General features: G+C 37.8%; 1 protein-coding gene and 1 long non-coding RNA gene across 4 annotated transcripts in view; one reads left to right on the forward strand and one right to left on the reverse strand.

The window, feature by feature from the left end:
* DNAJC19 (DnaJ heat shock protein family (Hsp40) member C19) overlaps positions 1-23938 on the reverse strand; it is a 734312-nt gene that overhangs the window by 261899 nt on the left and 448475 nt on the right. The window lies entirely within an intron of this gene.
* Positions 1-23938, forward strand: part of LOC127056465 (uncharacterized) — a 402113-nt gene that overhangs the window by 235136 nt on the left and 143039 nt on the right. Inside the window, exons 1-2 of one of the 3 annotated variants that reach the window (XR_007775818.1) lie at positions 19676-19772; positions 20462-20551. The exons of 1 other annotated variant lie outside the window; for it this stretch is intronic. This is a non-coding gene — a long non-coding RNA (uncharacterized LOC127056465). Of the gene's footprint in view, positions 1-19675; positions 19773-20461; positions 20552-23938 lie in introns of those variants that run through there. One more of the 3 variants, XR_007775816.1, reaches the window with a different exon arrangement.

The following is a 23938-nucleotide window of genomic DNA, read 5'->3' on the forward strand; positions in this document are numbered from 1 at the left end:
TAGGCTTACAACTGGCTAAATAACTTGCAAAAAGAAGCTCCTTCAGGTAATCCAGTAGTTTCTACCAGAGATAGGACTGAACCACAATCTTGGATCTGAGCTTCAGGTTAGTTTTGCTCTGGTTATAAACATTATAGGTTGGAGCCACCTCTCATTTACTTTCCCTGTAAACAGTGTAATATTTTGAAAATCTCTTCCATTTGACCCTATAAGCCGAAGAGTTGACTTTTTCCTGGCATGCTATAGGATGGATTAGTACAGTGCTACCCTAACAGACATCTGGTACTGACTCAACAAAATGCACCAGGAATATGGGGAGATTATCCAAACAATAAGTATCTATTTTCTCTGTTTATATGCCATCTAAGGATACAATTGACTTGCCTGCCACAGTATTCTCTCCCTTTCAGTGTTTTCAATGTTTTTCTACCTTAAAATCAAACTTCCTGCAATAGTCAAGAATCTACTGTTAACAGGCACAGAGAAGGGAAGAAAAACTATAAGGTAGATATCATTAAAACATTATGTCAAGTACCTGCCACAATTTAGAAAAACAGCTGATTTGTCTACTGGTAAGCAACAGAGAATGCTGCAATAAGAAATAACCCTTTTTTTTTATTGCCATAACTTTTTAAAAGAGTAATACACTAATTGAATCATTTCAAGAACAGGTGATGAGTCTCATTATTCACTGTAACCACCTTTTCTATACTCAGTGATTTTGGTGAATGTTATTTTTTTCACTGTATCCAGTGCCCTTCATTACTGAAACTATCGTTCAGGAATGGTTGTTATCCTTGATTTTAAAGCCCAAGAACCACCCAGATGATACTGAATGGGGGAGGGGTGCTATCTGGTTTTGTTCTGGAGGTTCTTGTCAGGGTTACAGGGAAGAGATACTTGAGTTCATTCTCTAGTACCAGAGGACATGCCTACGAGCCGGAAATTATGGTCACAAACAGGACAGATGGTAACCTCACACATCGCTCTCTGACTGGATAAACTCAGCATCTTTGGGATCCGGATGCTAATGTCTGAAATTAATTTTTTCAGCACTCACATCTGAAATTGTGGCTGTCTTTCTGACTCCTCTCTTTCAGAGTTTCATTATTGGCAGGTGTAGGATAAGATGCTGATGAACTGCTTGGCCTTTTAAAAGGCATCATTTTCTTGAGTCATGTTGTTTCTTTTCTTTTTTTTTTTCCTTGTCTTGTTTTTTTGTTTCTTTCTTTTTATTATTTCCCTTCTGAAAAGTCTGTTCTTGTTTATGTCTAAGAATATGATCCCATGCAAATTCTTCAGAAGGTTCATCTTGCAAAGGCTTTAGGCAAAAATAGTTAGCTTCACTAGAATAATTCAAGTATGTGAGATAAATGTTAGGCGTGCTGACTCTATAGCCTCCTACCTTTCAGTATTGGAGTTCATTTGCACTCCCTGTAGATCAAGAGTAAAGATCTACAATCTCTCTGTCAGCAAACAAATGCATTTTTTAGTTTGTGCTGACATCCCATTTCTCTGATAATGGGACTCTTAATAGCATGCATTTGTAAATCAAAACTACAGTAAATACATCAACTCTACAATACTTTCCACGTCTAAATAAACAGAGTGTTTTTTTTTCATTTTCACTTTTATCTTCAGGATGTCAAGCAAGAGATTAGAAGGCAGTTTTCAAATGAGGAGTTGTGGGGGGAAGCATGATGTTATTCTGTAGAAGTTGATTGCTGTTCATAGTCTTTTCATTACAATTGGCATTTAGAGACTCAACCACACATGCCGCTCTACACCTTTCTACATGATACTGTTTCTTCCTCTTCTCCTTATCTGTAACTGTGATGATGCACAGCTTTCTCCTATTTCTTTCTTGTGGGTTTGTGCGGCTTCTTGATGTTTGTGACAGGCCACGATAGGGGAAGCTTTTATCACTGTGGGGTTTGGAGGCCTCAGTAAATTGAAAATTGCAAATGAAATCCACTGGGCTTGAATTCATCAGCTATTATGTCAGATGACCTTTGGCAGCTGCTGATAAAAATGAGAGAATGTTAGCTCTGATCCAATTTTCAGCACTAACCATTCCTTTTCAAATCCATTCACAGTCAGGCAGCAGACACATGGGAAGTGAAAATGATAGGGTTTCAAGAGAGCTGCATTGTGTTGCAGATTAAGATTTTCTCCCCCTATTTCTAGAGGTCGGCCCCCAGGCCCCTGTCTGGTATCTACCTATTGTCCAATCAGTTTCAATATCTGCTTCAGAGGACATGTTAGCCATCCTTACAGATAAGTGCTTACAGGAGAAAATGTTGGACTTAATAGTTTTGCTTAGGAGGCATCAAGGGTCACAGTGTACCAATATTGACTGGCACATGTTAGTTTAATCTGACATTCTAAGGAATGTGACACTAGATTCTTTCAGAGTTGTTGTTCTCTAGGATATTTTTGTTCCCAGGTCTGGTTTTATAAATTTTATTTTCCCACAGCTATTTATATTCATGAATCAGTGATATTCAAAAAGTCTATCAAAGACAGACAGGTGCGGCCCTTTGTTTGTATAGGTAATATATAGGTTGACTAAATTATGAAACCTGAGACATTACATGCCATTGCAATGTCTTGTTCTTGCCATCTGGTTAGATATAGCCGTTTTAACAGCATTTTCCAACTACTACTGACACAGCTAAAGGAAGCAAACACTTATAGGATATAGGTTTCCAACCAAATATAATGAAAGTATCTTTTAATTCAGGGAAGGTGAGTGAATTCTTGCTTTCCATGGGCCTCATCCTGCAACATACTAAGCATCTTTAGCTGCCATTGGTTTCAATGAGAATTGAGTGTGCTCTGCATCTCCAGGAATTTCTCCAAAGCTTGAAGGACTGAGACCCAATCCAGTATGAACCATCAAACCAGCATTAATGAATGTATGCAATTCCTCCATCCTTTTTTTTGGGACTAGTGTGTGGGCTTTTTTAATGAACTTCTCATCTAATAGGAAAAATGCATACTAATGTTTACAGTTTTATAATAATTAATAATAATAATTAATCACATGAAATATTCTATTTCATTTAATGCCTGATCCTGGAGTTTGATGCAGGCACAACTCCCATTGAATTCTATTCTTTAAGAGGGATAATGAAGATACGTAGATGGGACATGAGTGTTGAATTCCTTTTGTCCAATCAGATTTCTTGTACCCATAAATGTCATTTTCCAAAGCATTGATATTAAACTTTCAAAGGAAAAGGTATTCTCAAAACTTCTATCAAGATGTTTGAGGAGCAAAAATAGACACTAATTTTGAAATTACATATATGTTGCAGACACATTTTTTGTTAATGTCACATGCCTCTATGTACTTTTGAGTACAGAATGGAGGAATATTTTATACTTCAATAATAGGGCCCACATATGAACATGAATAGAGATAGTTTCTCTGTTTATTGAGTAAATCAAGTTGTTTATGATTAACTTGTATGTGGTGGGTAGAAGAAATCTCAAGTTTGCATGAGGAAAAAATGTAAAATAATTGCAAAAATATTGGGAAAATGTAAAGGGATGATTCTTGCTGAAATTAACTCAGAGATTGTGCTCATTTTTTTTGGTGTTAAGTAATAGAAAATATATTGTTTTATTGTGACTGTATTTATTAGTTTTTAATTGATGCATGAGGAACAGCATTCATTCTTTTGAAATATGAACCTAAAATAATGCACCTACACTGGTTTTATGTTTTTATGAATTGAATTAACTGGGATGGTTGACTCATTTTCAAAGATTCCATAACTGCACACAATATAGACTGTTTCAATGTGCTATGGGTCTAGATCTGCCATTTGTTTTCTGTAGCTATAACTTAGATTAGCTCCTGAATCACTTCACTGGAAATAACATTTTTTGCATTCATGTATTGAAGTACCTTTCATCTGATGATCTTCAAAGGTTTTATAAATAGTAATTAAGCCTCACTTCATAATAGGCATTATTATCCCTGGATCTGAACACTTCTGAACTTTTAGGAAGTTTGGCTCTAGAACCAACTTTGTGGCGTGGTCCCATCTCTACAAAGAATAAAATCCAGGAGTTCTGATTCCCAGTTCCCTGGTCTTGTTGAATAAAGTTCTGATTTCCCAAATAGTACTCCCAAACTTTTTGAAGTTTTCCCATCACAATAAATAATGACAACTTGTCAGGTTGGTGTAGGTTTTGTTAGAAAGTTTTCATGATTTTTGTAATGAAATTCCAATGGAAGCAATTGTTTGCCAAACTAGCAAGTGAAATGGACTAGAAAATAACTATAAAAGGTTGGAGTGGTGCACTTAAAGGTAACTTTAATTACTTAGGTCTCTGCAATTTGCTTTTTCCATTGCATGGTAACATCTATTTTTATTGGCCCAGAAAACACAATTCTTCAGTTTCCTAGTGATATAAGAAACCGTTGCTCTGATTTCATGATAAGGATGAAAAAGATATAAAGTTAGGGGAAATATTTTTAGTTAGTAATGTCTCATTTACATAAAGTGAATTTGAAGAGGGGTCAAATGACTAAAAGTGAGTGCAACATTTGGCCATCTCCAGTGGGGTGTCATTAACTAGAATGGTTTGTGCCATTCTGTGGTTGTTGGTATTTATACCGCTATGTAAATGTGCATAGTGCTTTACTAGATATAGGATTGATTCTCCAGTCACTTAGAACAGTTTTATGTCTAGGTAATGTCATTCATTTAGTGGTGTTAGTCCTGATATACACTTGTGTAAAAAGAAAGGAGAGTCAGGTCCAGAGTCTCTGCCATGATAAATTTACAATCTGTATTAAGACCTAACATGATGAGTAATGATGATAAACATGGGAGATAGTGGGATGGTTGTAACAATCAGATTGTGTTTTTGCTTCATTAGTAATGCAACAGAGCCTGGAGGTCCACAGTCTTTATAATTGTATTTAGTTACTTAACTTTTGTTTTTTTGATTCAAGGACTAGGATTTATGTGTTTGTGGATAAAGTGTGTTTTCAGAGAAGAGTAGAAGTAAGAATTTACCTTGGGTATTTTCTTTAAAACTCAACTGAAGGAGTTTGACCATTTATTCACGAAATGCATTCTTGTTTCAATGTGTCTATCAATGCCACTCTTTTACCAGCCATGGGGCTTGTTTTTGAGCAACATGATAAATTCTCTTGTGAATAGTGTATGATCCCTGTACCTCTTCCCTTATGGAAAAGTTCTATTTGGGTTTGTCTTGACTAGGAACTGTGCTCAAATTTTGGTAAGGCTTAGCTAGCATGCACTATTTAAACCCCAACTAAACTGGAGCATCTACTCTTGTAGATATAAAGTAGCACCCCTTTACTTTGATTTTGTTTCAGATTCTAATCCAGTTAAGATTATGCGCAACTCAAATCAAGATAAATGTGAGAGCCTGCTCTCATGTTATCTAAGCCTGACCTAAACTTAATTGCATTTCTTAGTCGAGACAAACCCTAAATTATGTTAGGGATTAAGCCAAAAGGATTTTAGGGACATTTAATAGGGTTCTATATAAATTACTCCAGAAACCTATAGAATATAAGAGAATTAAATCCTTTCTATATGTTTTTGAACCATCCTCTAGAACTCTATAGCAGGGCTATAATTTTCTATTAAAGTTTCAAGGATGGTATAGTACAGATTTATAGAAAGTTTATTATATTCCGTTAAATTCTATAGACCTGTTCCATAAGGATTCCACCTGTGTTCTGCTTATTTAGAAGAGATCCCAGATTTGCTAAGCAGCTTTAAAAATTTTGTTTCTAGTCTATATTATGAAGGCAAACCATGCTTAAACTGTGTTGCTGGAGCTTTCTTAAAACCAGATTTCAAAACAATTTTGCTAGCATGTTTAAGAGCCAGTGTAGATTATACTGAATTTGATGACTTTTACCTAATCCTACCTCTCTAAGGTCTAAAAACAAGATCCATGAAAATTAAGGCAGTTTCTAGGAAATAATGCTGTGTTACATCATCTGAAAACTACCCATCTATCATGTAGTTGAGACGTTGAGGTTTTTTCTGGGTTTTTTGTAGTGTTTGAAATACCTTGAGGAATAGAATGGAATGGAGGGATTTCTCTAAATGGTTTTGGTGTGGAAGCAGGTCCATTTGAGGGATGAATAACAGTTTTTTAGGAGTACTAAGCAGGAGTGGCCAGACTCTGACAATAAAGTTCAGTCTCTAGGAACCTTCTTCAAATCTCCTTGTGCATCTACACAGCAAGTGGACATGAGCAACTGTATGTGAGTTTGATGGGGTATACAAATCCAACACTGAGCAGTAAGGGGTTAAGGAACTACTCTGGGCTCAGCCAGACCTTATTTATTTCTTGCCCCAGTTGACTAATTCATTGCTTTTGGTAAAATAAATCTAAATATTGGGTGTTTTTTTTAAACAGTAGTGTAATCAATTTTTATTAACATTAAGATGACTTTGCTACGTGTTGGTCACACTCTGCTGCATTTTTTGCTAAGGTGTCATGACATGACTCATGTCCATGAGACCCAAAAAGACCTTGTTAACAATGCCTTCCTCACCCTGATATTAATCAGAGGAAAAAATGCTCTAAGACAGACTCCTCCAGTGTGTGTGATGCTGTCTGTCTACATAGGCTGTTTACTGCTAAGGGGCAGCGCTCTAAAATGATTAACTCTGTTGAAGCCAGTGGAGCTATTCTGATATACACTGGTGCAACTAAGATTAGAATTTGCTGTCTTCTGTATCTAAGACAGTTCCAAGTATGCTGTTGTTACTTAACAAATACTAAATAATCACACATACACTTTTGTAATTAATCCAGAACATTGTCATATAAGAAGTCTGATAAGATTATTTCATGCTATAGAATGTTTAACCCTGCTGACTGCATTGATGAACGTTAATATATTTGTTCACATCTCTTTTAGAGTGATTTATCCGTGATGATACTCAGGGGTGCGGGAACAATTTGTATAGTAGGGGTGCTGAGAGTCATTGAACTAAACTGTAAACCCTGTATATGGTGGAAACCACTTCAACCCAGCACCCTTAGTTCCAGCTCCTATGATGATACTTATATTGGTGCTTGTAGAGCAATTAATGTTGCTACAGTTAAGAAAATGTTTTTGTATCTCTCTCTTGAAGACATCTAGGGGAATAGTGATCCTTCTATTTGAAAGATTTTTCTTTGAGAGTTGAACTTTTTGTAGTGTAATATTCAACACTCCTGTGTGTATGGATTGGAAAATATATGGAAAATTGTGAGGCATGCAGAAATATTACCTCACCCGGAGAGTGACCAGTCATTCAGAACTCAGTCACTCTGATGAGCTTTGACCTCTTTGCTTAAACTGTAGGTTTGACCTTACTGAATAGTGCTTGTGTCTTCTAACATGACAGAAGTTTAATTTAGAATTGTACTCTTTTGTGGAAGACCCAGGAAGGGGAAAAGGTCACCACTTTGTAATGTCCTTCCTATTCTCCCCATTGAGGAGGGGTTTCCAATCTCATGTTTGGGACCCAGGCCTGGAGTCCTGTGTTCTGCAGTGAAACAAGGAGCTTTCCTGCAGATTTCCTTGTTGTAATATGGGAGAGGTAGGCCACTCCATGATGCTCCTTTAGCAGCCTCTTGTTATTGGCAATGTTGCTCCCTAAAATATCATGCTTCCAGTGGGTTACCTGCACATTTCCTTCTTTTTGTAGAAGACACAGGAGATTTAATGTATTAACTTTTGCATGGGTGTTTGCTTGGAATTTCCATTTCAAAGACCTTGTTCTTGAGAGCAGAGATTTTATGGCCTTCCACTTGTTGTTTTATATATTTTGGCATGGGCCTACCAGTCTTACAATAGAGGAGCTCTTTGTGCCTCTATATGCATATTTGGTGGGTGCAACTTAGGCAAAACCTTTGAAATGTTGGCCTTAGAGGTCATCCAAAGGAATGTCAGTGTTTGTCATCCATTTAGGATGACACCATAGTCAGAGTGAAGTGTGCCGCATATAATGGCTGTACCCCAGGTTCCATCCACTCACTAGCCCTGAATCTCAACATGAGGAAAAATATCTATAGGCTCCAGAGGATGGGGGAATCATGCACTAATGCTGCTATTTCCTCCACCAGTGCAGCTGGAGAGGGAGCAATGCAGCCTTATATGATTTTGTAAACAAAAGTTGTTTACAAGGTGTCTAGCTAAATTTATCAAAATGGTTAGATTATACAAGCTGATAATTTTTCATCTTCATCAGGTGAGTCACAAAAGTTTGCTCTTGCAAAGCCTCTGCATCTTCTAATAATTTGTGAAAAGGAATTGGACAAAAGAATCAAGGCAAAATCTGGTCTTGGTAGTGGTGTACATTTATTTCACTGAAATTAACACAACAGAGTCTTGTGTGTATGTTGTGATAGTATACTGGTGCAATTGTATGGTAAATGGTCTAGATGAGAGAAAAGAGAGAGAAGAGAGTGAAGAGTCAGGAAGACCCAATTTTAAATTCTGCAACAAGAATTTTTGCAGGTCTTTTTCAAGGTGACAAAGAATAAGCAGTAAGCAAGAGAAAGAGAAGAACTCATGCTTATTTGCCGTGTTCTAATTTTATTCTGATAGTTATTGCTCTGGTTTGTTAGGAACCAGAGCTTAAGGGACAAGTTAGAGGTGGAAAGCAAATGAATCATATGTGATCTGGAGTAGACTTCTAGTAGAGATTTGTGGTACTGTGACCTAAGAGACCCTTCGTGCCAACTCAAGATAGTCTTTTCAGAATATTTAGCCAAACAGTGTCATGTAAGGTATCAAAAAAAAACTTGTCACATGCTGGGCACGAATATCACTGTATGATGTACATATGGGTTGTGTATAGAGAGTTATGTCTATGTGCTGGGAATATGTTGTTATTAAAATAGATTTTGGAGGCAGTGGATAAACAAGCCTGCCTCAGACAAAGGAATGTAGATTTATCTGTCTGGGTAAAGCTTTGTAAGCCATAGACAATGAAAGTACATTTACATATAAGGTAAACAGAGCAATCAAGCTAACAAGCAGCAGGGGAAACAGCTTGGTGAGCACAGTAGGGGACACTGGAGTCTGAACCCCCAGGAGAACTTTGTGGCTCTTAAGGGAAAGACAACAGACTTCGGGAAATGTAAGGGCAGCAATATGACGATCAAGTTGTCCTTCACTTAGGAGACAAGGGGAATCACACCCTCCAATTCTGTAAATGTTGGGTGCTTTTGCCTGGAGTCCTGGGGATGTTGGTAACTTCATTGTTTTAGGTAAGGCATAGCTTGCAAGAAATAAGTTTTAGGCACTAGAAAGCATGTTATTTTTGTTTGTTTGTAATCCTTTTCTCTCTTTTTTATGCTTCCTTGGTATCACTTACATCCACATTATTAATAAACTCAGTCATGTTTTATTACAAAATCATCTCAGTGCTGTTACACCTGAGTAAAGTGTGAGTCCTCAGCTAAACTAACAAGCTGGTGTATGTACTGTCTCTTTGGAGGCAGCAAACTTAATAATTTCTGTAAGTGTCCAGTGAGAGGGACTGGACACTTCAGAGAGATGTCTCTGGGGAACTTGGGAACTGGGGTTTACTGATTGTTACCTGCCAGGCAAGGTAAAGACTGGTAGTGTCTTGAGGAGTTTGCTGATAAGATGAACAAACTAGGGCGTTGACACACAGTTCAAATGCTAGCAAAGTTCACTCTTGCTGAGGCAGAGGGTAACATAGTGGCTTATGGTACTGGGTGACCTGAGGACAGTGTACAAGATACCAAAATTCTCCACTATTCTGAGGGACAGTAACATATGTTGCCTCTATTATTTGGGGATGAATGGAAAGAGATGGGTTTCCCAATACTGTAAATTTGTGTCAAGATAAACTGCATTTGACTTTGTTTCTGGTGGCTAATTACTTATTGCTATTGTGCTATTCACAGAGGAAATGGAAATGGTATATGGACATATAGCATACTTGCTTCATACAGAAATTAATTTATTCCTCTCAGTCTTCAGAACTGTTCCTGCATGTTCTGAGATCAGTGGATATGGCTTACATTTCTCTTGTGAATACTGGCATTTTAGAGATTTAATGAAATTACTAACTGTTTTCAGAGCAAAGTGGTATCTAAAGTTGAACCCTGTTTATGATTAACTCAGATGTAATGCAACTTAATTTATAGTAAAATACAATTTAAATCCCACATTGTTTCAGTTAGAGTTAAGCAAACTATTTTCATGACAGGTTTTGGTTCCTAGCTATCAGCTACCCATCCATTCCTCATCTTCTTTCCCGGGATGCTGGCTGTGCTCTTCATCCCCACCTGAAGATACTTTGTCTCAAAGCTTGGCTTCTTAATGGTTCGCATGACTAGAATCAACTTGCTCTAAGAAAGTGCAACAGGTATTATTGAACAGTAAGAAAGAGTCCACGAGATACACTTACCTCCACAAATAGAAAATGTTCAGCCCGTGGTGTGTCCAAGGAGGTGTTCCTCCTGTTTATTCTTCCCTTTCAATTATCCTTGATTACTTCCTACAGCTAAAAAAAACGGGATTATCGATGAGCTCTATCAAGGTCCACTTGGTGGCAATAACAGTTTTTCATTCAGCGATTGAGGGATTCTCAATCTTTACCCTTCCTACAACTGTAAGGCTTCTGAGAAGATTAGGGAACCTTCTCTCCAAAATTAAGGAACCCATACCTATCTGGGATTTGAATTTAGTACTTAAATGATTTTAAGCCCTCCCTTTGAGCCAAAGGCAACATCTTCCTCTTTAGTTTATTTAAGAATACAGCCTTTTTGGTGGCTATCACATCTGCTCATAGGGTGGGAAAAACAGAGGCTCTTACAGGTATCCTCCATTTATGGTATTTTTCAAGGACAAAGTTTAATTTCATCCACACCCTAAATTTTTTCATATCAACCAGATTATCCACCTTCCATCTCTCTTCCCCTGCCCAAGCCTCATCAGTCCAGAGAGGAGGCAGTTTTGCACACTTAGGATGTTAGGAAGGGTGTAAGCCTTTTATTTAGACAAAACTAAGTCATTTAGGAAATCGCTCAGTCTGTTCATGACTATTATACATAGATCCAAGGTTTGTCAATTTCCGCCCAGAAAATATCCCGATTCTGGACATTTCTAAGGCTGCCACTTGGTCTTCCATACACACCTTCTCCAAGCATTATGCAGTGATTCATTCTTTTAGGTCAGATGCCGACATAGGAAATTCTGTGTTGTCTTCAGTCTTGGACTTGGCTCCAAATTCCACCCCCTCCAGCTGGGCATACTGTTCGGTAATCACCTGAAGTGGAGCGCCCACAAGGACACTACTTGAAGAAGGGGAAGATTACTCACCTTGTGCAGTAACTGGAGTTCTTCAAGATGTGTCCCCCTATAGGTGATCCACTATTCATCCTCTTTCCCCTCTGCTTTGGATTTTCCTCTGGGGACGTTGTGGTAGAGAGAGAACTGAGGGAGGTTCATTCACGCAGCCCTATGTAGCCTCAGAGCAGGGCTCAAGGAAGAGTGGCCTGCACATGCACCCTAGAGAGGCACTACTACCAAAAATCTCTGGTTAAAGGTACAAGAGATGTGAAGTGGAGCACCATAAGGACACACATCTCAAAGAACTAGGGTTACTGCACAAGGTGAGTAACCTCTCCTCCTTTGAGTAGTGTTCAAAATCATGCAAAATGAATGGGCAAAAAAACTTGATGAATTTTCACAACTGTTTCATCAGCTTTTCGTTTCAGTTCACTGCAATGAGGATATTGCGATTTCAATTATAATGAGAAACTGCATATAGGAAAATTGTTTTACCATAAAATCTCTTTGTTATAAGAGAGTTCCACCATATGTGGAATGTGGTGCTGTATTTTCTTACCAGTTGTGAGCATAGAACTCTTCATGGTCTTAAAATCCCTCTAAAAATTCATGGCATGGCATGCTTGGCAGCAGGAAACCTAGATGCCCCAGAGTGTCTCTATCAGTGGCATCTGGATGTGAGGTTGGCCTGCTTCCTAGACTCTTGGCTAGCTGCATTGCTGCCTATTCAGATTGCTGTGTATCTGTACTGGCAAATTTACATGTATTTTGCATAAAGCTTTCAAGTCGTTACTTCTTGTCTAAGATTTCAGAACATTTCAGTAAAGATGCGTCAGAACACAGAAAAGTGTGTATTCTACCTATCAAAGTTTTGCTTCACAAAATTTATTCCTTTTTTAAAGATGATAAATCATTCAGAAATTGTGTGATATTTCTGGTAAAGGAAGTATGAATGAAAATAGAAGAATGAAAATGACACCTTGGCTATAGTTAAAATGTTCTGAGGTTATGTTTTCATTTAGTAGATTCTCGGGATTATGCCCAAAACTGTGTTATCCATGGAAAAGTTATTAGCTGTGCCTGGACATTATTTGAGTAATCAAGAATATTGGCTTGTAGTTGAATACTCATATTGTTTTCTGTGTTTAAATGCATCCAGTGTTTTCATTTCTTCCACTGAAAGAGAGAGGCTGAAGTTTATGAAAACTCAGTTCATATTAACCATTTTTTGGTTTGCTAGAATTCTGTCCATTGATTAAACCCACACAATTCTCCTCCATTGAGAAAGGTGTTTATCAATCAGTTTAAGTTGCTTCCACTTATTTTTAAAAAATAATTAATAATTAAATGCAGCTTTGTAATAAAAATTAAGTCCTGGAGCTGAAAAATGCTGATCCTCATGGCATTTAAAGGAAAACTGTGCGTAATATAAAAAAAAAGATTCTAATTGCAACAACTAAAAAAATCCTTCCTTCCTTCCTGTAGGTAGGAGAAAGTGTGATACATTTTCTATTGGCTTTTTTCTCAGGCTACTGTCACATGTAATGATACATTATCTATCATTTCTAATGTTCTCACCACCATAATACCTAGGTATTAAATAATATATACCAGTATGTGTGGTGTGTGTATATAGATATAGATATAGATATGTATGTTTATAGCAAAAATTGGCTTCTTTTGAGGTAAAAATATCAAGGTTTATTGACCCAATAGGCAAATATATTTACCTTAAGGGACAATAAATCTGATGTTCACTGATATGAGAAGTTGGTATATGTATTGTGACATACAATCTGAATACTTTGAAATTGCTCCATTAGCACTGTGATTTTTCAAAAGTGTAGGTTTTCCTTTTAAGCGAACATTCTGAAGGGGAAATAGAGAGCCATAAAATACAGTTATTTAGCTCTGGGAGGGATAAGTAATAGATTGCTTTATATGTTGCTTATTTGATTACATTGTTCCTTACTTCAGTTTGACCTCTGTGTAGTAGTGATCATATGACTGTGTTCAGCAAGTCACAAACCCAGGATTTTTCTCATGTATGTAGCAACACTATACTTGTAAATTAGAAGATTTTCTTCAACATATGAATGGTGGAGTTGGCAAAAGAGTGAAATTTTATTTGGGGGTAGAATAACTCCCTGTGTAGGGCTTGAGAATGCGCTCAGATAAGTGGGCTCATGTTGCTCTACGTTTTGCAAGATCAGCCACCTTGCATTTAGCTGATTCTATTGGCTTCTGGCTGGCCCGCCCATTTTATTTGCACACTGAGGATGAGCCTGTGTCTTTTCACAGATCTTTTGTCAGTAACGTGGTCACAGCAATTTCTTAGTCTTATGGTAGATAACTTATTTACATAATATATGTCATATATATTTAATCTAAGCAATGTCTTATGTAACCAAGGAATGGAGAAGAGCAGAAGGTTTTATGCAGTCCAGTAGGACATAGTTCTAATAAACTGAATTAAATAGGCTTCATATCCCATTATTATTTATCATAGGGATTTTCTAACTTCAGCTCTTGTATCTAGTAAGAGCCAAATTGTGTGTGTGTGACTTTGACAGTATTATTATCAGGAGTGTGTGGATTAAACCATATGTGAATCCATTACATTTGGTTGCTTACAGTTTTGAACCCCTCGAGGTCATCTTGTCAAAACAGAATTTTAGTTCTGAAATTAACAAAGTAGAAACAAACATACTGAATTAATGCACTCTTCCAATGTTGTCAGACCATTGCCAAAAACAAAGTGCCTGCACTGGAAATATCAATAACTTTAATATGTGAGATTTGTTAACACAAAAGCAAACAAGCAAACTTGCTCTCCACTGACTGTCACTAATATTTATTCGTCCAGTGACTGTTAATCACACCAAGTTTACAGTCCTGTATAGCACCTGTCACAGGTGCTGATCATTAATCAGCTATTACAGCAGTTTATTCTGCTGCTGACAACTTGCAATTTTCTACTGATTCAGCTAGTTTGTCAGGTGGGAATTATGGCATAGCACATGTGACAAAACACATCACACATTTTTTTCTCTCTCTCTCTCTCTTTTTTTTTTTTTTTTTTTTTTGCATTTTCAGGCTTCTCTCTCTTCCTCTCTTCCCCCCCCTTTTAGACAAACAATATCTGGGAACTCAGAAGTAATAAGGCGGAATGTATAATTAATTACCCAGCTTGCTCTAATTAGGGATGAATAAGTTGTGTCCCTCTCATCATCACAAATGTGGTGATGGGTAATACCAGTTTATGCTGTATTAACTGCAAATATGCAATCCTTCTGAGAGCACTTTTGTTGATGAATTTGATGAATGTGACAATAATTAGCAGAGACAGATGAGAGCTAAATTACTACTGACAATGTAATGCTATCCCGCTCGAGGGTCTGAGAACGTGGCAGGCTAACATGGCAGGGACCGAGGCCTCGTTTCTAATTAATAGTCGTCGTCTTCTTCCTTTTTTTTTCTTTTTTTTGCTAGTGGGGTTAAAAAAAAGGAGGAACGGTAATTGTTTTCGTCAAAGGCTGCAGGGAGTTATCAGGGTAATAAAGTTAATTAGCAGAACAAACATCCTTTCACTGCCTTACCAGATTGAGGAAAAGAGGGTAATTCAAACTGCAGAAAGATATGACTAGATGAGCTGATAAGGAGAAAAATTTTACACAGGAGGCCAACAGAGAAGAATCAGTTTTTTTCTTCATTTCTTTTGGCTCAGTGCATGGAAAGGAATTACATGTTGTCCTCTTTCAGCTCACAAAGTTGCTTATGTATAAAACTTTATTGTTATGATTTCTGGTTTTGGATGGGAAATGAAGTTAAGGAAGATCATATTACATTGTTTAATTTTGTCAGGGTCTTTCAAATCATGATTGTTCTGTTGCATGATGTGCAATTTTATTTTTATTAAAGTGGCTTTTTCCTAATGTTCACAGCATTGTACTGAGTTGGTAATGTTCTTTAAAGAAAAAACAGGTTTTTTTAGTTATCCTTATCTTCAATGGACCCACTGAGAATGGCCATTGTACCAGGCTCTGAAATAGCTAGATCAAAGTTTGAATTAGTTGAAGGATTTCTTTGAGTAATATTTCTGTTACTACCCTCTTCTAATATAAGGGAAAAAAAACCCAAAGGCTTTAATTCTGCAAACACTCATGTATATGGGCAACTTTATGCATGTGTGTAGTCATACTGAACAGAACTACTCATATCTGTAAAGTTACTTATATACATAAGTGTTTACAGAATCAGGGCCTGAAAGAGTAGGTTGTCTAAAAAAATAACTTTAGGTTATTCCTGAAGACTACTTCCATTCCCGTATATTTTCGGTTCTAGCATTCTAAGGATGTTCCAATTTCTCTTGCATGTTTTTTGCCCACTTTCAAAACATATCTGGTGTCTACTACATATATTATCAGTTATTGTTGTGTATGGAAAAATCACATTTTGTAAATCCAAAGGGATCCATCTGGACAGAAATGGGTTAACCATTTTATTCTTTTAGTATATTCTGCACTCGTCTTACTGAATCATGTACTCCAGGCACAGAAGAGATCTTCCCCAAGGTACTCTGCTGCTGCATCAGGGAATCTTCATACTCTCAAACAAAGTCCTTTGGCCTTTCTCCTTTTTTTTATTTAGCCAAAATGAGATCGTTGAAAGAAAGAAAAAAGGTTTATAGAAACTGTCATTAAAATGATTTGGTCCAGGCAATCGATACCTGGAACAGGAAACTTTAACAACCTGTGGCCTCAAAATGAGTACCAAAAAAAAAAAAAAGACTGAAGTTGTGTGAATAGCCAAAACAGATGAATGTCAAAATCGAGGGCCAGTGCCTAAATCAGCTTACAATGTTAAAAGTACATTGGGGACTGGTTAGAACCTGACAGAGCATTGCAAGCAACACTGCTGAGCATGGGGGAACTCTGGCACAAGATAAATGGAGTGATTTTATGATAAATGGATGCACAGACTAATTAAGGGGCAACTATACACAACCATGGTAAGACCAGGTCTTCTATATGGATGAGAGAAATGGGCGACAAAAGGGAGGCACTTGAGAAGATTTGAAGTCGTTGAAATGAGACAATTGAGGATAGTGAGCAGGGCAACTTTGCTGGACCACGAGTGGAAATGAGGTCCAGGAGGTTTTGGCTGTATCAGGGAGAAGCTGCAAGAGAGGAGGCTGACATGGTATGAGCACATACAAAGTAAGGATGTAGAGAATCCTGTTAGGGAGGCCTTTGAAACCAGGGTGTATGGACAAAGAACAAGAAAGTGGAGGAAAGACTGTACAGGAAGACAGAGTTGATATGGACTGAGTGTTTGACTGACCATCCTAGAAAAGAGTGATCTGGAAAAAGAAACTGTCAGGAAAAACACACATACTGCATACTCTTCTATTGTAGAAAATTATTCCTGCTCACCCAACAGTCTATGACTAACCCCCCAAAAAGATCTTGAATAGATTTTTTTGGGCTTGTACTAAGGTTCCAAGCAGTCATCCTCTCAGTGGTGGATGCAACCACTCACCTCCAGCATCACTGCATATCCGCTGATCAAGCCAGAAAATGACTTACGTATGGAGTAACATAAGCATCATCATCATGGGGTTCTTAAGTATCCTGTGACTGCTTCTTTTAAACTATTCTTTCTTGAGTTATGAGCAGAGTATTTTAATGCCCATATGCTGATGGTCATTGCACTGCTTAAAATATTGCAGCCTCGCTCAGAGGAATGTAGCCCTTCTTGCCTCATAAATCGGGGAAGAAACTTGGTTTTACACTTATTACAGAGAAACTAACAATCTCAGAAGAAGCAATTAGGGTTTTGCACTGGATGGGTGGTCCAGTGATTTAGGGTGGTCCAGTGAATTAGGGCACTTGGACTTGGAAAATCTGGGTTGAATTCCCTGTTCTGTCATAGATTTTGAGGTGGCTTTGCACAAGTCATTTAGGGTAAAATCGTAGAATCATAGAATATCAGGGTTGGAAGGGACCTCAGGAGGTCATCTAGTCCAACCCCCTTCTCAAAGCAGGACCAATCCCCAACTAAATCATCCCAGCCAGGGCTTTGTCAAACCTGACCTTAAAAACCTCAAAGGAAGGAGATTCCACCACCTCTTTAGGTAACCCATCCTGACTCCCCTCTCCTCCCCCCATTGAAATCAATGGAAAAATTCATATGTATATTGATATCCAGAGGGCCAGAATTTCATCCCTAATCTCTTTACACCTCAGTCCCTTATTTGTAATTAGTGGTTTCCTACCCCACCAGGGAGTAGTGAACATAACTATATTAAAGATTCTGAAGTGCTCAGAGACTGCAGTAATGAGGACAATGTAAAATACCTGTGCCAGATAGATGATCTCAATCCCGAGAAAGTTAACAAGATATTAAGGCCACTCAGAGAAACATTTATCTGACAAAGAACAAGTTCCCCTAAACACTTGGCACGTCTCCTATTCTGCTTCTCTCCCCTCTTTCTCAGATTAACTTCAGCCAACCCCTTCCTTCTTTGTTTCTGCTCTTTGCCCTCTTCCTTCAATCTTCTCATCCTCTCATGGATTGTTTTCTCTTTCTCATTTCCTCTTCCTTTCTTTTGATGTCATGTGACAACTGGTGCTATATAACAGATGCTGACAAATTGATTTAATGAGGTCTAATGCTTTATTTTACTTGTAAACAGTGAGGGGATTATTTTTATTATATACTCAGTTCAATAGTACTTTTTCTTATTTGTTGTTTGTTAATACAGAGCAGAGATTAGATGGATTTTTGATTCATGTTTGGGGTGAATATCTCAGAGTTCATGTATTTTATATAATGCAATATTTGAGTGCCGTCGCTCATCTTTACCAAGGGGAAAAGTCAGGTTATAAAGAGTAGAAAATAGAGATGATGTTGGTCAACAGTAGATGCCTTCTCTTTAGTTATGGCCTTTATTCAACACATCCAGGGTAACCTCCATTGTTAGCAATGGGAATTCTTTCTGAGCAGCAGTGTTGTGAACAGACTTTTTATGACACTGGGGTGGATTATTTTCTCTAATGACTTTTCAGTGCAACGTAATAATTCACCAGTGGAGGGTGCAGTAGAGTTTTGTCATCTGTGTCCCTTTTCCTGCCTTCAAGTTCTGTTTGGCCAGCAAGTAGGAGAGATTGGAATGGGAATGGGAAGAGAAAAACAATGATGTGTTCAGTAGGAGGTAGACAGAACTTTACTGGGTTTGGTGCCATACAGCCTACTGCTGAAAACTGACTAAAACCTTGTTGTAGTGTTCATGTGTGGTGTTTGCAGAAAAGCATGATATACACCCATCCTGTTTCTCCTGCTAATGAGGTCTGTTACAGCAGGATAGTTGATAAGTGGATCACTGTGCATAGCACCTATATACTGCAGTAACGGGTGTCTTAAAACTAATTAAGAAAACTAGTTATAAAGAGAGCAACATCACTGTCCCCTCAGTTACCCATAGTCTGGGATTTATCTTTGATTCCTCCCTCATTCCACACTTCCCAGTCATGTCCAAATCCTGCTGCTTCTTTCCCCACAACACCTCTATGATCTGTCCACGATTTGCCATCCCGTCAGCCAAAATTCTCATTCAAGCCCTTATCATTTCCCCTCTTTATCTCTGTCACCTCTTCCTTTCTGGCCTTTTCAACACACTCATTTTCTCTTTCCAGTCTATGCAAAAAAACTGTTTGTAAGATCTTCTGGTTGTTTTGACCCCATTGTCCCCATTGTTTAATTCTCACACTAATATCTGTGGCTTCTTCCATAGCACCCGCAATGCATGGAATGCCTTCCTGGGCTCATCTGAAAAACCCTTATCCTCTCTGCATTCATGTTCCTCATGAAGACCCATTTCTGCTCTGATGTATATGGGAAATGAAAAAGATATTATGTTAATATAAATAACCTTATTACCAGATGTGGCGAATCATCATTTTGACCACTCTTTGTATATGTTGTACTCTTTCTCCTTACCCTTTATCTGTTTGTCTGTAGACTGTGAGCCCCTTGGGGACAGGGACTATGCTATTTTCTTTTCGGTATGTGCCTGGAAGGTGCTGTTGTGGGTGCTACCAGAACCAGACAACAGTGGATAGAGTGTGTTTGTTCAGTGATGCTAAGATTCCCTTCAAGTATTTCTAATTGTTTCTATGGCATATGGGAAATTGATTTGTGATTTCATTCTTGTCTTTCCACCTCAGCTAACATCCTTCACTGAGCCCAGACTTGCTTTTCTGCTTGACAAAAGGATGGAGAAAACCGTCTTGTTCAAATCCACGTATTATGGAATTCACTATTTAATATTTGTGTGCCTCACCACTTGCCTTTTCACCTGGCTCATGAATGGACAACCTCAATGTACTTATGATTGGACCTGTTTCACAGCAGTGGATGAATACTAGGTTAATGTTTTGAAGTGAGTTGCATATTAAAATATGAGCAAATTGGAGAGTTTTTTGGGGAAAGTCCCCCTATGTGGAACAAGCTGGGGTGGTTTCTCAAAAGAGCCACCAAGTGGAAAACAGGCTTTTGAAGTTGGCTGAACATGCAGTAATTATGAATCCAACCTTTATCGGTACTTTAGAAATGAGTTCTGTTACTTTATTGAACTACTGTGCCATTGATTCTTAGTGTTTATCCTCGTGAATACAAATTGCTCACTGTGTATGGCAGCTTTACTTTTAATCTAAGTGCAGGGGAGTGTAGCAATGTGGTTGATCAAACACAAAAGGCTAAAAGTTAAGAATTTTTTTAGATTTTTGATTTACAAAATTATTTAAATGTTCTTCTTTGTAATTGAGGGGCTCTGTTGCTGCCTAATGAAATTACATTGCTGCCTAATCACATTACAAATCTACATGCAAAAAAATATTTGTACACAAGGTGGTGATGTTAGCAACCAACTATTTTTATTCTTAACAACTCACAGTAAATAACAACATATTGTTTTATGTCTGAGACCTCCTAAGCTAACTTTGGATTTTCATATAAAGACTCAGATCAGAAATATCAACAAGAAAAACTGTGAACTGAAGGTCTTCCTAATAAACACAGATATCAATGAAAATAGGTGTTGAGCTTTAAAAATATCTTCATATCTTCCAGGGTTTCTCATTTTCCTCTGACATAATTGTACCACGAAAATCATAGAAAACTTCAAATACAATGGTGGAAAGCGCATGGTGTATCAAAAAGGTAGGTAACACAACCGTCTATTAAAGATCTCTTTCATATTTTAAATACTTCTTCTCATGCTGTAACTAACTGTAAAAATAGCAACAGTTAAGATTTGCTACCTAGAAAGTGAAGTGTTTGTATTCAAACTGACAATAGGACAAGTATAAAACTAAAACCAAGGAAAGGGGTAATAAATAATGACAACAGATGTTTGTAATCCTTGTGCTCCTATGTTCACTGTTTCCATGTGTTTTCTTGTCTTGATGTGCTGTCAGCCTCCTCTCACCTGGGACTAGTGATATCTTATCAAAGCCTAAGCAGTTCCTCTTCACAACAGGCAGATAATAGTGCCTTTCAATTTATCATACTAGAAGTCTAAAAGAACCATGGGAACGATTGGTCAGGTGACAGTTTGATGGACAGCTTGACAGCCCTTAAAGCATCATGGGAAATGGTTGTCACCTGTTTTTTCAGAGCAACTATGGAGATAACCTTCAGTATGACAGGAAAAACAAAAATCTGAATATTTGTATAGGGTTTGGTAACAGCCGTAATGCTCACCTAAGTGACAATGGGTATGAATTTGGATTACGTGAAACGGTGTAATCTGAACGGGGATCTGTTCAGCCCGTAAATGCTTTTGACATCTTTAGCTTCCTTTGAACACTTTTATTTAAATGTATATTTTGCAAACAATAATAATGTGAGGGTTTTAACTTAAGTAAATGGTTTCCTGTTTCTTTTTGTCAAACAATGTATATAATGAAATGTATGTTAATAACTGCTGAATGAAATCAGAGTGGAAAACATAATTTCAAGAAGGTAAATATTCCTTTTAAAACAAAAGGAATGCAAATGTAGAAAAAGTCTTGTTTTTGTACATTGTTACTGTGGTTGATTGTGGGCAAAAATCATTAGGTGGCCACTGTAAAATTAACTCATCTTTTAATGGACGGGTTTCACATCAGAAGCCCAGTATCAGAGGAGTAGCCGTGTTAGTCTGGATCTGTAAAAGCAGCATAGAATCTTGTGGCACCTTATAGAAAATTTCCACTACATGCATCCGACAAAGTGGATATTCACCCACAAAAGCTCATGCTCCTAAACGTCTGTTAGTCTATAAGGTGCCACAAGACTCTTTGCTGCTTTATCAGAAGCCCAGTGGCTGTTGCTGTGTACTCCTGCTGAGTTTGCCAACAAACAGGTCACCTGTTGACCTGAGATGGAGAATATGCTACTCTCAGGTCAAGACTGGTGCCCTTTAAAAGGAAAGTGTGAGAAAGCTGGCATTGCCATGACCATTGTTTCACTTGTTCTGTGGATAAATGCAGGATGTCATTTTCCAGGACAATCCATCTAGAACCTCGTACAAACACTAAAATTCTCTTTGAAAAAATGGCAGATTCTTCTAAGGAAGACCATAAATGTATGTGTTACAAGGAAGGATCTAGATGGCATACAGGATTAAGCATTAGTTCTTTACCTCTGGAAACCTGGATTTAGGAGCCATTATCTCTGTGATGAATGAAATGAATTTGTAGGTCTCAATCTGCTCTCCCAAAAAGCACCTCACAGTTTGGAATAATTATAACTATAACCTTCTTTTGTGAAAGGCCCAGGATAGGAATCAAATACAGGGTGCAGGTTAGGATGAGATGCTTTGGCATCATGTCCTGTGAAGTACTTGGTTTTAGTGAGTCATGTCAGTGTCTCACTTTCATTTTTAAAACTGAGAGTTCTTTGAACATCCTAGATCCTGGCCTCCTTCCTCCTTCAATCCAACCAAAATGTTGCCACAAAAATCATTTGCCTTTCCCTCCATTCTATGTCAGGCCCCTCTTCAAACACCACCTCTGCTTTCCATTTACCTTATAAGTAAGTTCTTACTTTCAGCACCCTTCACAACTTAGCTCCTGCCTATCTCTCCCCTCTTCTTTTTCTGTGCTTCCCCATTTGCTCTTCTTCATGACTAAGAGCCCATCCGACTCCCATTGACTGCAGTGTCTTCTTCCGTGCAGCCCACAATGGCTAAAAAGCCTGGACCACCATACCTCCATCTTCTCCATCTTCATCTCTCTCTTAAAAAAATACATCTTCCAAAGAAGCTTATAAACCATGTTTACTCCTCAAAAAGTGTGAACAAAACACGCTGTCTGTCCCTCTCCTCCCCTCCTTCTCTCAACTCTTTCTCTGATGGGAAAGTGAAAGAGATGATGTATACATATATCAAATATTTACTATCACTGAGTAATGTACAGGTGATCTAAATAAATAGCAGCCTCTGTGGCATTCAATGTATGTGTGTGTATTCTCTCCCTTTTTCCCTTCTTCATGGCAAATTGTTAGATGGCAATGGTAACCATTTCTGAACATTGTAAGTTTACCTGTTAGAAATTTCCCAATGCAATTCAGAGAATATTTTGCATTTTTAATGCCATGCAGGATTATTTTTAGTTAAATCACCAGCCACAATATGTTACCCAGCTATTTTTGCACATTTCATAGTGTAATTTTAAATTGCAAACAGGAATTTACTCCCCCAAACTGACCTAATTCATAATCTGAAGCCAGCAAATTACTGGACTCGCATTTTAAAATAATAATTTTATGCTTGATTCTGGCCTTTTGGCTTATGCATATATACATGTGCATGCACAGACACTCACACTCACACGCATCTCGTTATTCCCCCGTGGATTTTCTGCATAGCAGAGTAGAAGACCGCTGCATACTGTTTCGGCCCAGAGATATCCAGAATACCCAACAATATACCAGCTCTGGGCAGGGCTTGGCAGATGGTGTATTTAGATGCGGATTTTTCAAGATGAAAATGAGGAGGATTCTCTTTAGGCTTTCACAGCTTGCTGTCTAAATACTATTGTTCTGGTCAGCTGTGAGTTACATCAGAGTCTATGGTAAGATAAAAAAAAGGAACCCTTCCTTGTGTCCCAGAGACCCCTTTGTTGAAGTTCCTTCTGTCAAATAGTTCACATTCAGACTCAGGGTTTTTTTTTTTTTTATTTCTAGATTTATTTTCAAGACTTAATCCTGCGTTTCCTTTACTTTAATGGCAATATCAGTATTTCCTATAAGGAGTGCGAATCAGGCCTTCTGTTTTAAACAGATTTGTTTTCACTAGTGTACACCAATCACTGGAAATACCCCCTGAGTTTTTTTCCTATGCACTTCTGACTTTTTTATCCTAGTGACATTATCCACTGTGTATGAATTTAAGAAAATAGCCCTATGTGTATCTGGAGCCTCTACAGAGCTCAAGTTGCTACTTAAGATTTTTGTCCTGAGGCATTTTTGCAAACAAACAATGTGGTTGTAAAAGAACCTAATCAGTGTTTGAGCTGACAAACAACCAAACAAAAAAGGTATTTAGAAGAGGCCTCTGATTTC

The sequence above is a fragment of the Gopherus flavomarginatus genome, chromosome 8 (assembly GCF_025201925.1).
Source record: "Gopherus flavomarginatus isolate rGopFla2 chromosome 8, rGopFla2.mat.asm, whole genome shotgun sequence".
NCBI classification, from domain to species: Eukaryota; Metazoa; Chordata; order Testudines; family Testudinidae; genus Gopherus; species Gopherus flavomarginatus.